The sequence below is a fragment of the Arachis ipaensis genome, chromosome B09 (assembly GCF_000816755.2).
Source record: "Arachis ipaensis cultivar K30076 chromosome B09, Araip1.1, whole genome shotgun sequence".
NCBI classification, from domain to species: Eukaryota; Viridiplantae; Streptophyta; class Magnoliopsida; order Fabales; family Fabaceae; genus Arachis; species Arachis ipaensis.
The window spans coordinates 139,436,704-139,460,167 of record NC_029793.2 but is presented as its reverse complement, the minus strand read 5'-3'; positions in this window follow the sequence as shown (position 1 = coordinate 139,460,167).

Genomic DNA, 23,464 nt, shown 5'->3' with positions numbered 1-23,464 from the left:
GCTCACGAGCTGGCTCAAATAAGAGAAACATAAATACATAATCTATAATTTTATATCAATAATTTATAACTTATATATTTTTAAAAATATTTGAAAAGATCAATTTTATATATTGTTTATCTATCAATAAATTATAAATTTTTATGTCATATATATATATATATATATCACGAGCTAATGAGCTGAGCTTATCCAACCTCAAGCTCCGCTCATTTAATTTATGAGTTCAATTTCAGGCTTAAGTTTGGCTCACCAGCTCACGAGCTTAGCTTATCGAACTGTTAACGAGTCGAACTTGAGCTGGCTCATGAGTTGGCTTGACTCACTTCCAGCCCTAACTACCTGTCAAATAATTAACTACTACAAATACCAAAAACAAAAATTAATTAACTATTACTAATACCAAAAAGAAATAATTAACTACTAAGTAATAACTAGGCCAATTTAGGAATATGTGATATATTGATGGCGTTTCATGGTTGGGTAGTGGGATGTTTTACTGAAATGCGCATGAAAAATTCTTTAATTCCAGAATGCCCATATGTGGAAATGTTTCTCAAAATGCGCAGGGTCATTTCTAGAATGGCGGGCACGAAATGGGTTTTCACACCATTTCTGGCATGGTGGCCACGAAATGGGAGGACCATTTCACTCCCCATTTCAAGCATGGCAGAAGCGAAATGGATAAACCAAACCAAATTAGGCACAGCAGACACGGGCACAGCCATGGTGATGCATCTCATCAATCTCAATCTGAATAAATAAAAATACAAAATAATACATTTTGTCAGTAAAAAAGGAAGTAAGAAACACAAAAACAAAGATATTTTAAACAAAGACGGGATTGCTGACAAACCTGTCTCTGGAAACCCATCCAAAGCTGGTTATACTGCCGTGTACGTTCCCGCAATCCAGCCTGCAATGACTAGTTTGTTGTTGATTGGAAAACATCCATCTCACGAACACGGTTTATCCAAGCTGGGGCTTCTCTCAATTGTTCATCTTTATACACTAGGGTCTCTTGAGCTACTCTATGCTGCCTACCTGTTCCTGTACGTTTCCTTTTACAAAGTTGCTCTTACAGCCAGTTAAACATGTTTTAGAGCAGAATATCAACTAGTGCATCATGAAAAGAAAAACATGTAGCTAATAAAAAAAATAAATATTGATCAAAATCAAAAGAATGATACTTTAAAATTCTGAGGGAAAATGGAATCTATGTTAAACTATTGGCAATATAAAACATGATTACAATTTGCATTGTAAAAAAGTCCTTGAATAATACATAAAAATTGAAAACATGATTACAGCAAAGTATTACACTGCTTTGCCCATTTCGTGTGTGTCATAGGCGAGGTCTCCCATTTCTTGCCTGCTGCAAAAGATGTGGCCCGTGTCAGACCCAATGCACCATTTCGTACTCACCATTCTTGACTTGCTGTCTAGAACCATTTCGTGACTGACCCAAGCAAAATAGCCGTGCGTATTTGAGGAGAAAGATCAAACCTTGCGTATATTGGGAATTAAAGAATTTTTTATGCGCATTTCAGTAAAAAAGCCTTGGGTAGTGAGTAGTGACTACTATTTTTTTTGGTAGATATAGTGACTACTATTTTGAGCAAGTATACACGCGCATAATAATAGAACCAGTCAAGTAACCTTCACATTAACATGTATATGTATGTGATGAGTTTGGAAAACTCTAAACTAAATTGATGATAATCAAACATTATTAACAGTAAAATTATTAATCTAATTTTGATTGATATATTAATTAAATTAATTTTGCTGTGCAGGTTTTTATTGGGCCGAGAATTAATAAAAATACAGCAAGCCCAAAATTAAAACTTGCAATCAGCCTTGTTTAATGTTTCTTACATTTTGGCTGAATGGTTATAATAGATGTTGGACAGGAATAAATCTTATTACTTCAAAGCCCAAAGAATGCTTTCCCATTTGTTCATTGCTTGATCCAAATTTCATCAGAAAAGCAAATGTTATAATTGGGCCAGAAATTAAATGTTGTTGCAACTAAGCCCAACTTCACATTTGATGAGAGTTCCTCATGCATGATCCGAAACAAATGAAAAAGAAAGCAAAAATGCTTCCAACGGATCCAAGCACTTCACCATGTGATGGATTTCAAAATTCATTACATTGTCATTTATTGCATGGGAACTATGAGAGAGAAAGTTGCAGCTGAATTGATTGATGGCCATAGTGCTACACGCCACTCTAGCTAGGAAAGTAAAAGCAACTCATTTGAATTAATTTATTCAAATGCTTGATTGTTTTTTCTTTCACAATTTCTTCTCTCTCATTTCTTTCTCTCTTCTTCTTCGGTCCTTGTCCAGGAAACTATGAATGCTATGTTCATATACCAAGAAAAAGAAGAAATTGCATGCATCAAGACCATCAAGCTAATGATGGCAAGAAAACATACTAAAATAAAAATGAGCTGTGGCTAAGATTGTCACCAAACATGGATAGATTTGGTGAGGTAATCTTGGGTTCTTTATGCTCAAAAAGGAAGGAGAAGATCTCGGCCAGCAAAAGGAGATTCTTGGAGGAGATAGCTTGTCTTTGATTCTGCTCAACCACCACAGGAAGTAGCTAGAGTGGCGAAGTGATGGTAGAGGCAGAGATTGAAGCAGATGAAGTCATCATCATCATCATGAAGCATCAAGGGCCAGAAATCCATCTTGGAAAGCAAGCCAAGGATGGAGAGCTCGGATTGATGAAAAGTGATGACCAAGGAAGGACTAGAGGTAATTGCATGTTGGTTATTGCATGGTTATCTCTTCTCTCTCTGTGTGGCCGAACCGATTTCTTGAAGGAAGAAGAAGTTGGCTTGGGTTTTTGGCTTCAAGTGTGGAGGCTTCTCTCTTCTATAAAAAGGGAGAACAGCCATTGGTTGGAGCAAGGAGTTAGAAGTAAGCAGTGAGAGTGCAAGGCACAGGATTCTCAGAGCTACCTAAGCTTACAGTTTTTCTTCTCCTTCAATGTATTATGTTTAGTATTTTTCTGTTTAATTTTGTCATATCTTGAGTCTCATGGAAAAAGGCAAACAATGAGATTTGTATGAAAAATCCATAGAGCGGAAAAAGGTAGAGAGTGCAAAATTAAAAGAAAAAGCCATAGATGTCCTTAGAGTTCCTTTGTTCATCTATGTTGTGTCTCATGATTCTGTGGAAATCCCCTTGTAAGTTGGGTTAGCACTTTACAGTTTGTAATCAGATTGATTATAGTGAAATTTCATCATGTTTGTGATGGAGAATGGATGTAGGCTGCACTGCACTTAGCAGCTGAACCAGGATATATCTGGGTGTAATCTTCTACTCTTCTCTCCTACATTTCTGTTTCTACTGCACAGGAGCAAAAACCAAAATTATCTCGTGCCAAGTGACGAGACAAAAAGAAAAGTCTCATGGCTAGGAACGAGACAAAAGAAAAAGTCTCGTGTAAAGTGATGAGCTAAAATCAGAAAAGTCTCCTCTAAGTCCAACAAGGGTTATCAAGCAAAAAGGGGGCTAAGATTCAACCCCCCTTCTCTTAGCCACTGAAACCATCAATTGGTATCAGAGCTTGGTCTCAAAGAGATCAAGCTTTGCAGCTTGGAGTAAAGATCCTCATGGCAGAAAACAGTGGCGCAAATGTGGTGTCTTATAATCTGATTGAAGGTCAATCAAGCAACAGACCTCCTCTTTTCAATGGGAAAAATTATACCTATTGGAAGGAAAGGATGAAGATATTTGTACAAGCAGTGGATTACAGACTTTGGAAGATTATTCTGGAAGGGCCTCAATTTCCAACTACCACAAGTGCTGAAGGAGTAGTCTCTCTCAAACCAGAAGCAAGATGGACTGAGGAAGATAGGAAGAAGATAGAATTAAATGCCAAGGCAGTTAATCTGCTCAACTGTGCTATCAGCTTCGAGGAGTACCGATGGGTATCAAGATGCACAACGACAAAGGAAATCTGAGACAAATTGCAAATCACCCATGAAGGAACCACCATTGTAAAGAAGACTCGGACAGACATGTTGAATAGAGAGTATGAAATGTTTGCAATGAAGGAAGGAGAGTCCATTGATGAACTGTTCGAACGGTTCAACACCATCATTGTTGGCTTAGATGCTCTGGAAATTACACATTCAGAATCTGTGCTAGTGAGAAGAGTGTTGAGATGTCTTACAAAAGAGCGGGAAACAAAAGCTTTAATTATTTCTGAGAGCAGTAGCTTAGATTCCATGACAGTTGATGATTTGAGAGGAAATCTTCTTGCTTTTGAAAATACCTATTTGAAAAAAGATTCAAAAAAGAAAGGAATTGCTTTTTCTTCTATGACTAACCCTCTGGATAATGAATCCAGTTATAACTCTTCTGAAAATGAGTTTGTGTTGTTTGCAAAAAAATTCAGGAAAATGATGAAGCTCAAAGGCAAAGGCAGCAGCTCAAGGAAGATGAAGAAAGACCTTAGCAAAGTAACCTGTTACAATTGCAAGGAAATGGGGCATTTCAGATCTGATTGTCCCAAGTTAAAGAAGGAAGAGAAGCCGAAAAGAGTAAAGAATAAGGGACTAATGGCCTCATGGGAAGACTTGGAGAATGACTCAGATGATGATGATGAAGAAACCGAGACCAAGTCACAACCATGTCTCATGGCAGATCACATAGATCAGGTGTGCCTAGCATCCAAACGGAAGGAAAATATGTGGTATATGGATAGCGGATGCTCTAGGCATATGACCGGAAAGACAACCTTCTTCATAAAGCTTGATGAATATGATGGAGGGCTTGTCACTTTCGGTGATGATGCAAAAGGAAAAATTGTGGCTGTTGGGAAAGTGGGTAAAAGTTTCTCATCTTGTATAAATGATGTCCTTCTTGTACATGGCTTGAAACATAATTTACTTAGTGTTAGTCAATTATGTGATTTGGGTTTTGAAGTTATTTTTAAGAAATTTGTTTGTTTAGTTGTTTGTGAGAAAACTGGGGATGTTCTTTTTGAAGCTAAAAGATGCAACAATGTGTATGGATTAACTCTTGAGGATTTAAAGGAACAAAATGTAACATGCTTTACATCTTTTGAATCTGAAAAATGGCTTTGGCATAGAAAGTTGGGACATGCTAGCATGTACCAAATTTCTAAGCTAGTCAAAAGGAATTTGGTTAGAGGAATTCCAAACATCAAGTTTGATAAGGATCTTACTTGTGATGCTTGTCAATTGGGTAAACAAGTAAAATCTTCTTTTAAATCAAAAGATGGAATCTCAACCAAAAGGCCATTGGATATGTTACATATTGATCTTTTTGGTCCTACTAGAACTCAAAGCTTAGGAGGTAAACACTATGGCCTTGTGGTGGTAGATGATTACTCTAGATTTGGTTGGGTACTTTTCCTTGCCCATAAGAATGATGCTTTTCATGCTTTTTCCACCCTTTGTAAGAAAATTCAAAATGAAAAGGATTTGAAAATTGCCCATTTGAGAAGTGATCACGGAAGAGAATTTGAAAATCAAGATTTTGAAAAATTCTGTGATGACTTAGGGATTTCTCATAATTTTTCATGCCCTAGAACCCCCCAACAAAATGGGGTGGTTGAAAGAAGGAATAGAAGCCTTCAAGAGATGACTAGGGCTATGCTATGTGAGAATGAGATTCCTAAATTTTTGTGGGCTGAAGCTGTGAACACAGCATGTTATATTTTGAATAGAACAATCATTAGAAAAGGGTTAAAGAAAACCCCTTATGAGCTATGGAAAGGAACCTCTCCAAATCTTAAGTACTTTCATATTTTTGGATGCAAATGTTTTGTGCTTAATAATAAAGAAAATCTTGGAAAGTTTGATCCAAAATCCTATGAAGGAATGTTTGTTGGATATTCCACCACAATAAAGGCCTATAGAGTTTATCTCAAAGAGCATAGAACCATAGAGGAATCCATACATGTTACTTTTTGTGATTCTAACTTAATTCCCAGTATTGTGAAGGATATTGATTCAGATTGTGAAGAGGCTAGAACAAATAAAGAAAATCCCAAATCTGTGCAAAATGAAGAATCTGTTAGCCCGGTTTTGTCTCGTCAGATTGGAGGAGACATTTCCATTTTGTCTCCTGAGCAGGCACGAGCAACTGAAACAGTGAGACCACCAGAAGTTCATCAAAGCTCTACACATGTCCGAAAGCCTAGAGAATGGAAGTCTATGAGGGGTTATCCTCATGACTTCATCATTGGTGATCCCTCTCATGGTGTAACAACAAGATCCTCCACCAAAAGGCAAACCGAACCTAGCAACTTTGCTTTCTTGTCATAAATGGAGCCCAACAATATCAAACAAGCTCTTGAAGATCCATCATGGGTCAAGGCCATGCAAGAGGAGCTAGCTCAATTTGACAAGAATGAGGTTTGGACATTAGTACCTTATCCGGATGGTAAGAAGGTAACGGGTACTAAGTGGGTATTTAAAAACAAACTTGGTGAGGATGGACAAGTTGTTCGTAACAAGGCAAGATTAGTGGCCCAAGGTTATAATCAAGAAGAGGGTATAGATTTTGATGAGTCTTTTGCTCCGGTAGCTAGAATGGAAGCAATTAGATTGCTTCTTGCCTATGCCGCCCATAAAGGTTTCAAAATGTTTCAAATGGATGTTAAATGTACTTTTCTTAATGGCTTTATTAATAGAGAAGTGTATGTGGCACAACCCCCCGGTTTTGAACATATTCGGCCAACATTTCCTTGTGTGAAGAGTTTGGAAAACTCATGACTAGTGAGTTTGAAATGAGTTTAATGGGAGAACTTACTTTCTTTCTTGGCCTCCAAATTAAACAAACTCCTAGTGGTACTTTTATTTACCAAGGAAAGTATGCAAAAGAGCTTATCAAAAAGTTTGGCCTAGAAAATTCCAAATCAATGGGTACTCCAATGCATCCCAACACAAAACTTAAAAAGGATGATGATGGTCAAGATGTGGATGAAACAAAGTTTAGGGGAATGATAGGTTCACTCATGTATCTTACCTCCTCTAGACCGGATATTGTCCAAAGTGTGGGTGTATGTTCAAGGTTCCAATCTCACCCAAAAGAATCCCACCTCACGGCTGTTAAATGCATCATTAGATACATTAAGGGAACTTGTGATTATGGATTATGGTATCCTAAATCTAATAACTTTTGTACAGTAGGGTTTTGTAATGTAGATTTTGCGGGAGATAGAGTGGATAGAAGAAGCACATCCGGCATGTGTTGCTTCCTTAGAAGCTCACTCAATATGTGGTCAAGCAAAAAGCAAGCCACAGTGGCTTTATCCACAGCTGAAGCAGAATACATTTCTGCATCTGCTTGTTGCACTCAATTAATTTGGTTAAAAACACAATTAGAAGATTACAAATTAAAAATTAATAGTATACCCTTACTCTGTGATAATATGAGTGCTATAAACATTTCAAAAAATCCTGTTTTGCATTCAAGAATAAAGCACATTGAAATTAAATATCATTTCATTAGAGAACATGTGCAAAAGGGAACTATTGATATTCAATTTGTAAAATCTGAAGACCAAATTGCTAATATTTTTACAAAACCCCTCTGTGAAGACAGATTCTGCACTTTGAGAAAAAGTTTGGGAATGTTTGATTTAAGTTTCATTGAAAATTTATGAAATTTTAACTCTGTTCAGTTTTGTCTCGTAGGTTAGGACGAGATAAAAATGCAGGCTTGATAGAGGAGCTATGATCAAGGGGGAGGCAACGCAGATTTAAATTTTTGGGTCCCACCTAATAATTCCTGACCCCACCATGGCAGTTTAGTTAGTTATTCTCTCTTTGAAAAATAAAATCACAAAAACCCTTGGATTGTCTTTTCATATCTTTTTGGAAGTGGTTATTGTCAAATCAAATCCCTCTCTCCATCTAATCCCTTGATTTAAGGCAACAACTTTTCAGTTTTTGATTTCAAAAAATTAGAAAGGGAATCATTTTGGGTAATAACTACACCATAATGGTCATTAACCGTCCACTAATGGTCATTACCTCCACCAAATTCTCTCTCCAGTCCTCATTTAATGTGTCTCTCACCTTCCTTCTCCCCCACTCAATTCGGTAACTTCATCAACCTTTCATATTTCATTCTTCCATCACCATGAAAAAGAAAGCCGCGCCAAGAAAGAGTGAAAGAATCCTTCTCTCTCAAAAACCATCAACCCCTCAAACCCATACTCACATACACATAAATTCTACTTCTTCATCTTCTCCCTCACCCCCATCCAAGCACACCGAAGCCATAAGAAAGAAAGTAATAGCACAAAAGAGTTTCGGAAGAAGGAGAAGCGGGAAAAATAAGGAGCCCCGCATTGAGGAAGAGGAAGAATCTCATACCTCGCCCACTCATTCACCACCACCTTCATCACCAAAGAGAACTACCCCCGGAAAAAGCTCACAAAAGACCAAGGGATTTGCACTAAATGACACCACCGAACCTCCAAATTTGGAATCCTTGAAATTCAGAAACAAGTATGGCAAGACTCACTCCCACTTTGATCCGAACAGATTCAACTCTTGTACCTCTTTTGAGTTTCACAATGAGGTTATGGAAAAACGTCATTTGTGTGCAACCTACCTTGTCAGTCTCGACACTCTCACTAACAAAGGCATCAACATCTCCTCTCTGTTTGAACTCCTCAACTGGAAGCCACTTCTTCTCATTCAGAAACCAGTCTATCATGGCCTAGTCCGAGAGTTTTACGCCAATATGCGACTCATTGACGGCACTCTTCATTCCTATGTCAAAAGAGTTCAAATAGCCCTTGATTCTGAGACCACTGGAGCGGCCCTGGGCTTCAAGGATGAAGGACCGCGAGCATACATGGTAGACAAATGGGATACACAAGTCGGCGTTTCATACAAAACGGTTCTTCAGCACATTTGCGAGAATCTTTCTGGCTTGCATGGAACAATTCCAACCCACAAAGCTCTAGGACCAGTCAACTCTCTGCTTTACTGAACAAAGTATCCTCAATCAGAGGAGGAGGAGCAACTAAGGGAACCAAAGGGGGCAAATTTGTTGCATCGGATAGTGACAATGAGACCCAGCCAGAGTCTTCCAAAACAGTCAAATCCATCAAAGAAATTTTGGGTGAATTCTCAAACATGGCAGACAAGATGATTCATTCTCACAAAGAGGCTCGCAAGCAAGCCTCTGAGAGCGAGAAAGCTTGGAAAAATTGCAAAGAAAGGTCGGCCTGATGTTAGCAACTCTTAAGGAGGATCTGGGCGATAATAGTGAAGAAGGCGCTGAGGACTCTGCTTTTCATCTATCAGATGATTGATGACTGTTGTTTTATGTTATTTGATATTGGCATGATTAGGCTCAATCTTTCTTTTGTAGTAGCATGACTTGATACTCACTGCTTCTTGACACTTTGACTTATTTGGCATCTTATGAATATTTTGTTGTATTGCCAATGCTTTCTTGCTGCAGGTACATAATGCTCCTTGATGCCAAAAGGGGGAGGAAATGATCCAAAATTGAAACTGAAAGGGGATGAAATTCTCTTTGAGAATTCATGATCACCCTTGTTGATAATGGAAATGCATTGAGAAAATGTGAATTACCTTGATAGAATAATTGATGATTGAACTTATTTTTGGCAGTTCCTTTAGTTTGAAATAATGAAAGTTGCTGTGCTTGAAAAGAATATATCATGTTGATGAAAAATATTTTTCCACCATAACCATGATTGCTCTGATTTAGTGAAAAATATTTGAACAACAAAATCATTTTCCAATGTAGTTTGAGCAGAAAATCAAACTTGTGATAGCAAATAAGTTTTGTATATCATTCAAATCTGCTCATAAATCAAGCATTCAACATTTCAAAATTAATATGTTGAATAACATTGTCTCTTGAAACTTGATTAAATTGTTACATGTTAAGTGCTTCCCTTGGTAAGAATAGCATATATCAAGGGGGAGCCATGTGACATTTTGAAATGAGAGAAATTCAATCTTCAAAGGGAGTACTCATACTCAATTTTATTTCTAAAAACTTCTTTCCATTTCAATTTTAATAATGTTTGTCATCAAGGGAGAGATTGATGAGTTTGGAAAACTCTAAACTAAATTGATGATGATCAAACATTATTAACAGCAAAATTATTAATCTAATTTTGATTGATATATTAATTAAATTAATTTTGCTGTGCAGGTTTTTATTGGGCCGAGAATTAATGAAAATACAGCAAGCCCAAAATTAAAACTTGCAATCAGCCTTGTTTAATGTTTCTTACATTTTGGCTGAATGGTTATAATAGATGTTGGGCAGGAATAAATCTTATTACTTCAAAGCCCAAAGAATGCTTTTCCATTTGTTCATTGCTTGATCTAAATTTCATCAGGAAAGCAAATGTTATAATTGGGCCAAAAATTAAATGTTGTTGCAACTAAGCCCAACTTCACATTTGATGAGAGTTCCTCATGCATGATCCGAAACAAATGAAAAAGAAAGCAAAAATGCTTCCAACGGATCCAAGCACTTCACCATGTGATGGATTCCAAAATTCATTACATTGTCATTTATTGCATGGGAACTATGAGAGAGAAAGTTGCAGCTGAATTGATTGATGGCCATAGTGCTACACGCCACTCTAGCTAGGGAAGTAAAAGCAACTCATTTGAATTAATTTATTCAAATGCTTGATTGTTTTTTCTTTCACAATTTCTTCTCTCTCATCTCTTTCTCTCTTCTTCTTCGGTCCTTGTCCAGGAAACTATGAATGCTATGTTCATCTACCAAGAAAAAGAAGAAGTTGCATGCATCAAGACCATCAAGCTAATGATGGCAAGAAAACATACTAAAATAAAAATGAGCTGTGGCTAAGATTGTCACCAAACATGGATAGATTTGGTGAGGTAATCTTGGGTTCTTTATGCTCAAAAAGGAAGGAGAAGATCTCGGCCAGCAAAGGGAGATTCTTGGAGGAGATGGCTTGTCTTTGATTCTGCTCAACCACCACAGGAAGTAGCAAGAGTGGCGAAGTGATGGTAGGGGCAGAGATTGAAGCAGATGAAGTCATCATCATCATGAAGCATCAAGAGCCAGAAATCCATCTTGGAGAGCAAGCCAAGGATGGATAGCTCGGATTGATGAAAAGTGATGACCAAGGAAGGACTAGAGGTAATTGCATGTTGGTTATTGCATGGTTATCTCTTCTCTCTCTGTGTGGCCGAACCGGTTTCTTGAAGGAAGAAAAAGTTGGCTTGGGTTTTTCGGCTTCAAGTGTGGAGGCTTCTCTCTTCTATAAAAAGGGAGAACAGCCACTGGTTGGAGCAAGGAGTTAGAAGTAAGCAGTGAGAGTGCAAGGCACAAGATTCTCAGAGCTACCTAAGCTTACAGTTTTTCTTCTCCTTCAATGTATTCTGTTTAGTATTTTTCTGTTTAATTTTGTCATGTCTTGAGTCTCATGGAAAAAGGCACACAGTGAGGTTTGTATGAAAAAGCCATAGAGCAGAAAAAGGCAGATAGTGCAAAATTAAAAGAAAAAGCCATAGATATCCTTAGAGTTCCTTTGTTCATCTATGTTGTGTCTCATGATTCTGTGGGAATCCCCTTGTAAGTTGGGTTAGCACTTTACAGTTTGTAATCAGATTGATTATAGTGAAATTCCATCATGTTTGTGATGGAGACTGGATGTAAGCTGCACTGCACTTAGCAGCTGAACCAGGATATATCTGGGTGTAATCTTCTACTCTTCTCTCCTACATTTCTGTTTCTACTGCACAGGAGCAAAAACCAAAATTATCTCGTGCCAAGTGACGAGACAAAAAGAAAAGTCTCGTGGCTAGGAACGAGACAAAAGAAAAAGTCTCGTGTAAAGTGATGAGCTAAAATCAGAAAAGTCTCCTCTAAGTCCAGCAAGGGTTATCAAGCAAAAAGGGGGCTAAGATTCAACCCCCCCTTCTCTTAGCCACTGAAACCATCAGTATGATATTATGTGGAATAAAATGCATGCTACTTATATAGAGATTGAGGCAGAAATGGTCCTCATTGGTAGACAAATTAAATCATTCATATATATAAAGTAAAGAGCAATAAGCTATATCATATAAAGACATCAAGCAACACAACAAAATTTCATTCATCTTGAATATAAATTTGTCGTTCCTTGTTCTCTGTGTTATCTGTTTGCTAATAAAGATCCAAATCGAAGAATAGGGAGTAACAAAACCAACATAATAGATACAATAAAACGCCTTTATATAACAAGTCAAATAGTAAATATCAATAATGACAAGAAATGAAAGTTCTTGACCTAAAAAGTAATAATTAACCTAATACTTGAGATAACAACTCAAGATTGTATTGGTTAATCTGTAATTCTTAGATATAACAAGTGATATGTTAGTTTTTAAGGTGCGACTCATGGACTTGAAAGGTGAAATTTGTTAGTGTGCGACATCTTAAGAAGATAATGAAGTAGGAGTATTATGAGAAGGATGTTAAGAAGATTTTGGTACAAGTTGAAAGGTTAGTCCTGATGTTTGATTTTTGGATGTTCTTTGGGAGTGATGAACGAAGTGAAAAGCACTATATGTGTTTGACTTATTAAGGAACAAGAGAGTGTGAATGTTAACCACATCTTGTTAACACAAACTTATCTTGTAACCTTTTGTATCTGATTATACTTCTTTCTCATGTTTGGTAAAAGGCTAAAATTATGTAACATTTTGCATACTGTATCAATTTTCAAAGACCAAAATTTTTGTAAGGAAGGTAGAATATAATGTCTCAAGATTTTTTTATTACTATCTAACCCTCTAATTTTATCAAAATTCCTAAACTACCCTTACCCCTCTTTTTCCAACCTTAACCATAATCCAAAAATTTCTAATTTCATTACAACACATACACCTACAAACAGGAGAAAGACAGAGAGAAAGGGAGGAGAACAAAAATCAGAGGGGAGAGATTGAAGAAGAAGGGAAGAAAAAGAAAGGGAGAAGAGGGAAGAGACGACGCTAGCAGGGATGGGCGCCGCTATTGCCATCACAGAGAAAAGAAGAAACTCACGAGAGAGATAAGAGTGAGATCACAGGCCTTCCATCGAGAAAGAGAAAAGCGTGCAATGGAGAAGAGGAAGGAGGGAGTCCTGTCGTTGTTGCTGTGCCCGTCGCCGCTGCTGCCGTTGATCAAGACCGTCACCGTCCCGGTTGAGGCCATCGTCGTCGACAAACAGGACAGAGAAGAAGGGCGCGAATGGGAGAGAGAAAGGGGAGCTCTGCTGGAGCTCATCGTTGAGATGCTGCTGCCTTCCACCACCACAAGACAGAGCCAGCCTTCTGTTCTTCCATTGTTATTGCGGTTGCCTCCGTTGTAGGTGGAGGAGGTCACCGGAAAAGGGATTGTTATGTTCTGCTTCTGCTTTTAGTTTTTCATTGGTTGCCGGAGTCTATTGTTGCCAAGAGCCACCATTGCTATACCTTTACCTTGGTAAAACAAACCACATTCTTCTTGTACTTGACATCTCTTTCTATTCCTGTTTTGCTTCTATCTACCTTACTGTCTCGCTCCATTTTCGTGCTATCTTTTTTGATTAATTTGCTCTTGCTATTATTTGTTATAGGCTAGAAGTGGTAGTGATGTTGCTATTGTTGTCGAGATTACATCCGTAATATAATCGTTGCTGTTGTTTGAAAGGAAGTTGCTACCACTGGCTCGGTCCAAATTCTGCGTTCTTTCGTTTCATTCTATTCCAATATTTCTCACCTTTTAATTCGGCACTCCGAGTTTGGTCTCTTCGATCCCTTAGGACCACGCTGTAAGTAAACTTTACATTTGTAACCATTAATCTTTCGATTTATGCCCTTATGAGTTTTAATTATATTTATAAAATTATTGTTGAAGAACTTTGATTTGATTAGAATAATTGATTTATTATTATATTTGAATAAATATTTTTACGAAACTCATACCTTAGAAATTTTACATGAGACTATATATATGTTTGATAAAACTTTATATTATTTTAGCACATTTGATTTTATTCGAATATATACTTTTGAAGCATTGAAATATTTGTTAGTATTCACTTACTTTGAAATTGTGATTAAAATTGTGAAATATGTTTGAAATTTCTTATGATTAGAAAAGTATGATTGAAAAAGATTTTTGATGAGGAAGTATTATCTTATTTGATTTGATTCGATACCTTATATATTTGAAAGATCAAAGATTTGTTGTCTTTGAAATTATATGTTTTGAATTGGTTTGGGAGGCTCGTATTAGAAAACCGTAGTTAACGGCGGTTATGACATTAACGTAGATGTATCTAACTTAGACTCCAGCTAGCAGGGGTGTTGCTAGCTTAATGTATAGGCCACACGTTAGATCTGTTATTCTATTAGGACACACAAGAAGAAAGGGCTACTCATAAAGGTAGAGCTGCCTAAGTGTAGACTTTTGATTTGATTTCTGTATGAGAACTCCCTTATTGATTAACTTATTCATATAAATTATTATTTTCTAACTAAAATTATTTTTATAATAATGTTTATATGGTCTCATGTGAATTATAGATGTATTGTCTACTCACTAGGTTGCAAAACTTACTCTATTTTTCTAAAAATATTTTTCAGGAATAAATATTTGATTATATGAGTCTTCTATTCAAGAGTAATAATCTGCAATAGATATCTATTCTTTGTTAAGTTATTAGACATCATCTGCTCCATATGTCACCGACAAGATTCATCTATATTTATTTATTTTATTTTTATTTAAAATATGTAATTATTCATTCTAAAAAGTATAAATTTATCAAAAATATTTGTAACATTCTTATTTATCTTATATTCGAATCTGTTAGACTTGTTAGATGACTATTTTTCTGAGCGCCAGTTATGACTATTTTGGGCTGTGTCATATATAGTCTTAATAACCACATGATATGAGGGAATATGTTGGACTCTTACATATACGTATATTAATAAAAAAAATAATAATTCCAAAAAAAAAAACTTTCAAACTTTCAATATTAAGTTCCTAGCAAATGAATTACAACAGATTAATGAATTGATTAGTTAATTTTCCAAAATGTTCACACTAATGAAAGCAAATTAAATCATTTGAGAGTAATATTGTAAAACTTAAAATTCCAAGATGCAAGAGTCATTATTACTAAGTGAAAAAAACAATAGTGTGTTAGCTAACATATGACTTATTTGTAATTGAAGAAGCATAAACTTCTCATATTGGCACCGCCATGCAACCCTAATTTCATGTCCAATTCTTCTTCACCAAATCAAATAGCCCTCCTGATTTCAATGGGAGTTTCTGATAGAGTGATAGTGGTGTGGAAATTGAGCAAGAAGCCCAGTTTGTTTAACCAAACCCATTTGAGAGTTGACATTTGTCTCCCTAACACAAAACTTTAATATTATTTAACTACCTTTGACTTGCTTGCATTAACGATTGAAAACATGGGTAGTTCACTAGTTCTATATATATTATATCCATTATTATTACTAATATTGTTAACTATTTTTCATTTCATATTAAACACTGGTTTCATGTACTAAAATTGAAATTTCTTGCAGGATCTCCTACTTTTGCTTGTTATGGCCTTGTGGGGGGGGGGTGAGACTGCATCTTCTACTGTTATCAATAAACCCAGTGGAATAATTTGGTTGGCAGCACGCTTTTGTTGAACCATTTTGGATTTTTCGTATGTGTAGTATGAATGCATCTTTTGCTGTAATAAAATAGTCAATGTTTATTATTAACGTGTTTTGAGGTGCATTTTTTCCAAGTTCTCAGATTATCAGATTTAGTAGTTCTCTTCTGTTCTGAGTATTATCAATAAACCCAGTGGAATAATTTGGTTCACACCACGCTTTCGTTGAACCTTTTCTTACTAGTAGTATGAATGCAACTTTTGCTGTAACAAACTTGTTAATGTTCATTAATATGTTTTGAGTATTATATGTTGCATCTTTTTCTAAGTTCTCATATTATCAAATTTAATAGTTCTGTTTTGAGTATCATATCTGATGAGTTTGGAAAACTCTAATTTAAATTAGTGATGATTAAATATTATTAATGTGAGATTAGACAGGTACGTTGCGAACACTTCTTGGGTTCAAAGATTTAATCATGCAGTAGTAAAGCACCTTCCAAAACTGAAATCTGATCATGCCCCGTTATTACTTGATTTGAGATCTTCCAAATATCCTGGCTCCTCTACTCGCCCATTTCGGTTTATTGCGGCATGGATGACGCACAATGATTTTAATAACCTGCTAAGGAGTAGTTGGGATGTTGATAATCAGCTGGAGGTAAATATCTCCACTTTCATGGAGGCTGCTAAAATTTGGAATCGAGAGGTGTTTGGTGATCTAATTAAAAGGAAAAATCGGCTACTGGCGAGATTAAATGGTATTTCTGCTCATCTCAGTTTCACGCCGAATCCTTTTCTTGATAATCTTCAAATCCAATTGTGGAAGGAATTGGAAACTTTGCTTATTCAGGAAGAAGTCTACTGGAAGCAATGTTCTAGGTGCAATTGGATTAATTATGGTGATAAAAATACTGCTTATTTTCATAACACTGCATCTGCCAGGAGGAGAAGAAACAGAGTAACCATGATTAAAAATGCAGAAGGACAGTGGATTGATGATGTGCAACAAATTCAAAATATTGGAGCACAACACTTTCTTACTCTGTATACTGATGATGGGAATTGTGAGAAACTAAATGCTCCAGGCTTGTTTCCGACTCTATCATATGAGGAGCAAAATCAGCTAGGAAGATTGGTGACTGTTGAAGAAATCCAATCTGCTATGTTCTCTATGGGAGCCTGGAAGGCGCCGGGGCCTGACGGCTTGCCTCCGATGTTTTATCAAAGCAACTGGGAATCTGTTAAAACCTCGGTGGTAAATTGGGTTTTTCGGGTTTTCAACAATCATGAAGAAATTAAAGTGGCAAATAGCACTTATATATCGCTTATCCCGAAGATTGATACTCCAGAAACTTTTAGCCACTTTCGGCCTATTGGGCTTTGTAATGTTTCGTATAAGCTCATTACAAAGATTATCTCTCATCGGCTGAAGCAGGTCATGCCCAAATTAATTGGCCCCTCCCAGTCAAGTTTTGTCCTTGGCAGGCAGAGTGCTGATAATATTATCATAGCCCAAGAGGCCATCCATTCCATGAGGATCAAGAAAGGTGCTTGCGGTTATATGGCTATTAAGATAGATTTGGAGAAAGCCTATGATCTTTTGAACTGGGAGTTTATCAGGGATACTTTAATTGAAGCTAGATTGCCAGAGAATCTAGTTGACCTGATCTCTCATTGCTATTCGTCTGTGGAGATGAAAGTCCTGTGGAATGGTATCCCGTCTAATTCTTTCACTCCTTCCAGAGGTATTCGACAGGGTGATCCTATGTCACCATATCTCTTTGTTTTATGTATAGAAAGACTGTCGCAGATTATCTCCTTTGCTGTTAATCAGAATTTTTGGGAGCCAATGGTGTTGAATAGAGGTGGGCCGAAACTCTCCCATCTTTGCTTTGCGGATGATATTGTTCTATTCGGAAAAGCTTCCATGGAGTAGGTTGAAGTTGTACAGGGCATTCTGGATTTGTTTTGTAAATGTTCGGGTCAAAAGGTAAATTATTTTAAATCCTGTGTTTACTTCTCTGATAATATGTGCTTCGCTAGGAAAAAAGAACTGAGTAATGCTTTGGGAATGAGGTTAACAAACAATATGGGTAAGTATCTTGGAGTCCCTCTCCTTCATGGTCGTTCGAAGAAGGAAGACTTTCAATTCATATTAGATAGAATGGCTAATAGACTTAGTTCGTGGAAGGCTACAAATCTTTCTCTTGCGGGCAGAGTTACTCTCACTCAATCAGCACTGGCGTCTATTCCTTCCTATGTCATGCAGACCATGAAACTTCCTCTAAGCATTTGTGATAGCATTGATAAAATCTGCAGAAATTTTTTGTGGGGAAGTGTTAGCTCGGGGAGGAAACCTCATCTCATGAGTTGGGAGAAAGTTTGCCTTCCCAAAAGCCAAGGCGGTTTGGGCCTCAGACCGGCTAGAGTGTTGAATAATGCAAATCTTATGAAGCTGGCCTGGAAGCTAATCCATAATAAGGATGCGCTATGGGTAAAGATAGTCCGCAGCAAGTATGGATGTGGAGATGACTCCCTTCCACTTATCACAAAACATCTATCTTCGTCCAATGCTTGGGAAGGTATCTTTCATGTTTGGAAAAAGTTTGCTGACAATCTTGTTTGGAGACTTGGGTCCGGTGAAAATGTTAACTTCTGGAATGATCATTGGATGCCAGGGGTACACCACCTGATTGATTTTGTTCAACCCGAGGTGTTTCCTAATATGTTGGAGGAACGGGTGTGTGACTATGTATCAAACCGGAGGTGGGATCTCAATCGAATTGCAGTAGTCCTAGGTGACGATTGGATTCCCGTTTTCAGGTCGACGAAAACACCTGAACCAGAGATGGGAAAAGATATTCTAGCCTGGCTGTTGACATCAGACGGTGCGTTTTCTATCAAGTCAGCTTGCTCTCTCTATCTAAGCCCTTCAGATAATTCTAAAGCTGAGTTGTTTTCGAAGATCTGGAAGCTTGAAGCTCCCCAAAGGCTGCGTACTTTTTGCTGGCTTGTTGCAAATGAAGTGCTTTTAACAAATGAGATTAGAGTCAAAAGAAATATGACCCAGGATGGATCTTGTGTTAGTTGTGGTGAGGCAATCGAATCGATGCTCCATGTGATCCGAGACTGCAGAGTTGCGAGACAAACATGGATGAGCATTGATGCCAGATTGAGATTTGGTAACTTTTTCAACACCCCCCTTCTCCCTTGGTTGTTGGAGAATTTATCATCCCAATCCCTCTTCAAAGGGGTTCACTGGCCCCTCCTTTTTGTATGCATAATGAATGCACTCTGGCTTCGTCGAAATAAGGTGATCTTTGATAGCGATGAGGCCGTAGCAGAGAATAGCATTCATTTTTTGGCCTTCCGTTTAGCGAAGGACTACTCTATGGCACACCTCAAGCTTGCTCAGAGCAGGAAAAAGGTTTGCAACTTCATTGAAAGACAGATCAAATGGAAGCCACCAGATCACCCGTTTATTAAGCTCAACTCAGATGGCTCTGTGTTAGATGGAGGAAGAGCAGCTTGTGGTGGGATCCTAAGGGACTCTGATGGAAGATTTATAGCTTGCTTTAGTGCGAATTTGGACGGTGGAACAGTGACGACAGCGGAGCTTTTGGGAATTTTACTAGGCCTGGAGCTAGCTTTGAATATTGGTTGCTCTCATCTGATTATTGAAGCAGACTCCCTTGTTGCAGTGAAGCTTTGTCTCCAGAAGGAAATTGACTTACATGCTACTAAATCTTTAGTCTTGGCTATCAGAAACAGATGCAACAGGCTTACTAGCTAGAATATTCATCACCAATTTCGGGAAGCAAATACTTGTGCTGATAGGTTGGCTCACTTTGGTCATAGTCTTCCATCTGGCTGCCATATTTTCTTCAATCTGCCCTCTTGTATTTCCTTAGCTTTTCATGCTGATTCTATAGGTATTGCTCTCCCTAGAGTAGTCTCTATTTAGTTTTCTTGTTTTTGGGCGTTTCTGCCCCGATGTTCATCAAAAAAAATATTATTAATGTGATTAATTACAAAATTATTAGTTGATATTAATTTACAAATATTGATTTAAATAATTTTGTTTTGCCGGATTTTACATTTGGGTCGAAAAAAAAAAAGATGCATACAGCAAGCCCATTAAAATTATTTTCAGCTTTGATGCAAAACTTGTTTGGTTCTTAAGGCTGAAATAATAATTTGATCATTGGGCCAAAATTCAATCATTATCATTATAAGCCTAATATGCTTACTCAGCCTTGGTTAAAATGATTAAGTGACTTGGCTGAAACAAATTATTAGTTGGACCAGTTTTATTTATCATTGATACAAGCCCAAATAATTTTGCTTGTTTGGTCCGAAACCAATCATGAATGAAAGCAAATGTATTGCTTCTTGCTTCCAACGGAATCCATTTCCACCATGAGATGGAATTCAAATTTCATTAAAGAGAAGTTAATACTTGCATTGGAAACATGAGAGAGAGTTGGTCATTGATGTGATGGTAATCATCAATGCTACACGCTACTCTGCAAGGGAAGTAAAAGCAATCCCATTTCAATTAATTTGATTCATTTAATTGCTTTTCTTCTAGCTCTATCTTCTCTCTCATCTTTCTTCTACCTTCGGTCATATCATTACAGAAAAAGCATGGAGGCTATGGCTAGACATCGAAAGGAAGAACAAGCAACAAAGACCATCACAATAATGACAAGAAAAAGCAAACTAAAAGTATGTTGTGGCTAAGATTCTCTTTCACTTGTGGTAAGATTTTGTGAAGAGATCTTGGCTCCTCCATACCAAAAATAGAAGTGAAGATCTCGGCCAACAGAAAAGAAGAATCTTGGGATGATGGCTTGTCTCTGATTCTACTCAACCACCACAGGATGTAGCTACAGTAGCTACGTGATGGAGAAGGAAGAGATTGGAGTAGATGAAGCTATCATCATCATGAAGCATCAAGGGCCAGTGATTCATCTTGGAGAGCAAGGCAAGGATGAAGGGCTCGGATTGATGAAGATTGGTGACCAAGGAAGGACTAGAGGTAATTGCATGTTGGGTTTTGCATGGGTTATCTCTTCTCTCTCTCTCTGGCCGAACCGGTTCTATTTGAAGAAGAAGAAGATTGGCTTGGTTTGTTTGGTTTTCAACCTTGGAGGCTTCTTCCTATAAGTAAGAGTGAACAGTCAAGGTTTGATTCAAGGAAAAGAAAAAAGTGAGCACGGAGTTCCTATAGCTCCCCAAGCTAACAGAAATTATTCTCCTTCAATGTTCTTCATTTTGTATTTTTCTGTTTAATTTTGTCATGTCTTGAGTCTCATAGAAAAAGGCAAACAGTGAGGTTTGTATGAAAAAGCCATAGAGCAGAAAAAGGCAGAGAGTGCAAAATTAAAAGAAAAAGCCATAGATGTCCTTAAAGTTCCTTTGTACATCTGTGTTGTGTTTCATGATTCTGTGGAAATCCCCTTGTAAGTTAGCACTTTACAGTGAAAGCTTGGCAGTGACCAAGTCAAGTTCAGTTTGGGTTTAGATTCTGGACTTGTCCCAGATAGGAATGGTAGTTCCTAGGGAGAATTGGTGTTTGTAATCAAGACTGATTATAGTGAAATTCCATTATTATTGTGATGGAGACTGAATGTAGGCTGCACTGCACTTAGCAGCTGAACCAGGATATATCTAGGTGTAATCTTCTCTCTCTTCTACTCCATTTCTATTTCTGCTGCACATGAGGTAAAATAAAAAATATCTTGTGCTGACTGACGAGACAAAAAGAAAAGTCTCGTGGCTGGGTACGAGACAAAAGAAAAAGTCTCGTGGCTGGTTACGAGATAAAAAGACAAAAAGTTTTTAGAAGTGATTTCAAAGGCTAGCAAGTATTGTCAAGTGAAAAGGGGGCTAAGATTCAACCCCCCTTCTCTTAGCCACTGATTACCATCAATTGGTATCAGAGCTTGGTCTCAAAGAGATCAAGCTTTGCAGCTTGGAGAAAAGATCCAGATGGCAGAAAACAGTGGCTCAAATCTGGTGTCCTACAACCTAACTGAAGGACAATCAAGCAACCGACCTCCTCTTTTCAATGGGAAAAACTACACTTATTGGAAGGAGAGAATGAAGATCTTTGTGCAAACAGTGGATTACAGACTTTGAAAGATTATCCTGGAGGGTCCTCAATATCCAACCATCACAAGTGCCGAAGGAGTTGTTTCTCTTAAACCAGAAACAAGCTGGACCGAAGAAGACAGAAAGAAGGTTGAACTCAATGCCAAGGCCATCAACTTACTCAATTGTGCTATCAGCTTCGAGGAATACCGACGGGTATCACGTTGCACAACGGTAAAAGAAATCTGGGACAAACTCCTAGTGACTCATGAAGGAACCACCGTTGTTAAGAAGACCAGGATAGATATGTTAAACAGAAAGTATGAAATGTTTACAATGAAGGAAGGAGAATCCATTGATGAACTGTTTGAGCGCTTCAACACCATCATTGTCGGGCTATGGGAATCAAGTATCCTGAATCTGTGCTAGTGAGAAGAGTGTTGAGATGTCTCACAAAAGAGTGGGAAACAAAAGCATTAATAATTTCTGAGAGTAGTGGTCTTGATTCTATGACATATGATGATTTGAGAGGAAATCTTCTTGCTTTTGAAAACACTTATTTGAAAAAAGATTCAAAAAAGAAAGGAATTGCTTTTACTTCTGTGACTAACCCCCTGGATGATGAGTCCAGTGATTCTGAAAATGAATTTGTGTTGTTTGCCAAAAAATTCAGGAAAATGGTGAAGCTCAAGGAGAGAGGCAAAGGAGGCAGCTCAAGAAACTGAAGTTATTTCTCAGCAAGGTGACATGCTACAACTGTAAGGAAACAGGGCATTTCAAATCCGATTGTCCTAAGTTGAAGAAGGAAGAAAAGCCAAAGAAAGGAAAGAAAAAGGGACTGATGGCATCATGGGAGGATCTAGAAAATGATTCCGAAGATGATGAAGAATCCGAAACCAAGTCTCAACCATGTCTTATGGCTGACCTCGTTGAACAGGTAATCGTTCCTAACCCTGACACTGAATCTCTTCTTCTTTTGATAGATCATCTTTCTGAAAAAATAAGGTGTTTTTTGCTGGATAATCAAGAACTTGAACAACAAATTACCATCCTTAAAGCAGAAAATAGTTTTCTTAAAGAAAAACTAAGGGCGGCCGAAACTGTTTGTGATCTTGTTGAAGAAAATAAGCAGTTAAAAGCCCAACTTAGGAGCTGTGAAAGTAACCATTCAGTTGTTGCATATGTAGATTGTTTTAAAAGAAATGAAGAGTTGCTTAAAGAGGTCAAAAGACTTAAAGAAGACTTAGCCAAGTTCACTCAAAGTTCTGAAAATCTGAATCAAATTTTGGCTAGTCAAAAATCTCTTTATGATAAAGCTGGCTTGGGATTCTATAAATCTAATGAGAAACCTTATTTTGAAAACATTGCCTCATCTTCTAATGATACAAGGTTTCAAAACCCAACAAGCTTTAACAAAACAGCAACTCCAAGGTTTTGTAGACTATGTAACCGAAATGGACACTTTCCCATTCAATGCTTTTTTGGTGAGAGGATGATTGGTGATAAAGTTTACAAAGTGTTTTTTGATTATAATGATTTAGGACATAAGAGATAGTTTAACGTAAAAGGATCCAAGAAAATTTGGATACCTAAGGTTACTTGAGCTTGTCTTGTAGGTATGCCTAGCATCCAAACGAAAGGAGAATATGTGGTATATGGACAGTGGATGCTCTAGGCATATGACCAGAAAGACAACCTT